The following is a 3,300-nucleotide window of genomic DNA, read 5'->3' on the forward strand; positions in this document are numbered from 1 at the left end:
TGATGTGCTAGTTTGATACATGTTATATTTGTGACACCCTAAACCCCAAAATAACATTTATAATAATATACTAAATTATTTGAAGAAAACTTGCAGCGGATAAAGAAAATTTGTTAAAGAGAATAAAAACTTTAATATCTAATTTAGGATATCACGTTTCTCTAAATACACATGTAACAATTCAACTTTGTTCCTCAATTAAAACAATGGAATATCAATGAACTTGATTTAACTAGAATTTCTGGATTTCATTCCCAAGACTTACTCTTACTAAGTTTTGATATAAACAATCATTTGTAATAACATAAGTAAAATACACATTACAACTCTTAATTCTCAGTATCACCTATCAGAGCGGAGTTTCTCCCAAACTTGAACTTCGAGACTCATTAACCTGTAATGACTGCGATTTCGCAAACGCAAGGCCAAGCCAGTCAAACACAAACAACAAAGGATGTGAGTTTTGAAATCATGTTGATAGTATGATATAAATAAGAGGAACACACAATTAATCATCAATAAACCGTATCATTACACAAACATTCTTCAAAGAAAAACATCACATTGTATAGTCAAAATCAAGGAAAATCAATACACTTCACTATAACATCAAATCATCGCAGAAATTATTATCACACATAATACATATTAATCACAACAAAACAATCACAAGAAAATGCAATGATGTGCATGAGCTTAGACTCTACTTCACAATATGGTACCATTCTAACTCTGAAGTACTTGGTTAGGAGGCTTGATACTATGCCACCATCCCGGTGGACGGATAATTCAAATTGCCCTTGTCCTCATAGATCCCCTGAACTCAACCTGAGACACATATACGTGACAGTCGAGGTAAACGTGTATTGCGTGGTAGCTCCCGACATTTGGAGTGCTACCTCCAAGTCACCTAGGAATTCCCCACCCAAATACCTCCAAGGTCTAACAATCTTGCCTTAAGGCTCAACAGCAGACCGCCACAATCTTGCCCGTGCAATCCCCTTTTTTTCTTTTTGGTTGTTTTATTTTATTAACAATTAGGGTTAGTAAAACCCATTGGTCCCTTTATTTATTTTTAAATAAAACCAATAATTACTAAAACTAATGTTTTAACATAATTTAATTACTAAAATTTGCTAATATTTTCAAACTAATATTTTATAAAATAAAGTAATTAATCTTTTAAAATATATTAATAATCAAAACTCTCATATTCAAAATAATCATCCTAATGATTTTTTTTTTTTTAAATAAATACATTAAAATACTATCATCATTAGAGAATATTCAAAATTATCAAATAAATATAATTAAGTACACATTTAATATTAGTCAAACGCATAAAATAATGTTATATTAATTGGGTGCGTGAATATACACGTAAAATCACATAAAATCTTATTCTTCAAAATAATACACTAAAATACTATTACTTTAAAAAAATATATATAATGTAATAAAATAAAATATTTATTATTTATATCGCTCATTTAATATAATGTGTATCAAACTAGTACATCATAGAAAACATCCATATAACGAAAATTAATCATAAAATTTATTAACATATATTTTATAATAATTTTAACATATCAAATTAATTATTTAAAATCTTATTTAATTAATAGTTTATAAAATTTATTAACATATATTTTATAATAATATGTTAACATCAAATTAATTATTTAAAATCTTATTTAATTAATAAAATAGTTTATCATAAAATTTAGGGTGTTACAATTCTCCCCTCGTTAAAGAGATTTCGTCCTCGAAATTTGGAGTGAACAACAACCGAACTGATTCACTCTAAAGATTCAAACTTAGTCTATAAACATATTTAAGGTATTCACTATTGTTTTAAGCACAATATGTCCAAAAATAAATTAGTTTAGCATCATAGGCTATCATGACACAATAAATCAATTAAACACATCATATTCAACAACAACATACCACATTCAGTTGCATTAAATAACACATATAATACACTTTCAACTTCATTTAATTTCTCAAACAATTTTGTATCAATTTTACTCTCCTTAAAGAATGTCTAAATCAAAAAAATATTTGCTCTACAGGTTTCACAAAAGTTAGACATATAGAAAAACATTTAGAATATTTCACACCTTCAAGAATTACAAATAGAAATGCATATAGCAACTTAATGACATACAATGACTTAATCTTTAAAAAAAATTGGGTGTATAATAATAGTGAAATAAGATAAATATTTTCACATATAGTTAAACACTCTCAAAGTCCAACTTAATTTTCAAAGTCTTATAAACAAAATTCATTTATAGAACTCATACAATAGTTCTAGTCCTTATGAAATGAGATAATATAGAACCAATAAGATACTAACACAATGTTCTTATTCATCTTAAGCAAATTAGTTTTTTTTCTCATTAAAAGAACATAATGTAATTTACTAAAATATTATTTATTCATTTATTTGCAAAATTAATATTCTAGTTATTAGATCAATATTCATTTATGCTCCAAAATAAAATAAAATCTCTTTAATTGAAATTCCAAATAAGCAAGGTTGACTGAAATTAATTACATTCAATTATTTACCAGCAAATGAAATCTCACTTCCGCATTTCTATTAAAAGTCAATAATGAAAAGTAAATAACTTTACGATGTACGACAAAATTTTTTAGTAATACAAAATATTATTTTTAAAGTAAATGTCTCATTTTCCCACGCGCGTGCACCAATCAAACATCATTCATACGACTTTTGATATCATTAGTACTTAAATATTGGTGTAAGGGGTCAGTTCATCCCACAACAAAATTAAACCAAATAATAAATTAACAACCATAAAATATGAATATAAAATCTTTTCGTAATAAAAGATTTTAAAAAAATTGATTCTTTAATAGTTCTTAAAGATGTATCAAAAGTCATAGAATGTATCTAAATAAATCAAGTAGCAATCGTATAGCAAATAATTAGATCAAAATAAAATAACATAAAAATGTATGCAAGTCATGCATGCTCCTAAACATATATGATCCGGATATAACCAGCCACACAGGCGTCCACACAGAAGTCACCCATACCAATGGGGAAAATTAAACCAGCCACACAGGCGTCCACAAAGATGCATATGATATGTCATGAAATGATAATGATGCTCAAAGATACATATCACCACCCAATTAGATAATCACATAAATCACAAGCCACTTAGGCAACCACAAAGATAACAATATTTAAAATCCAATTCACCAGCCACTTAGGCAACCACAAAGATAACAATATTTAAAATACAAATCACCAGCCACTTA

Source organism: Cicer arietinum, chromosome 1 (assembly GCF_000331145.2).
Source record: "Cicer arietinum cultivar CDC Frontier isolate Library 1 chromosome 1, Cicar.CDCFrontier_v2.0, whole genome shotgun sequence".
NCBI lineage: Eukaryota > Viridiplantae > Streptophyta > Magnoliopsida > Fabales > Fabaceae > Cicer > Cicer arietinum.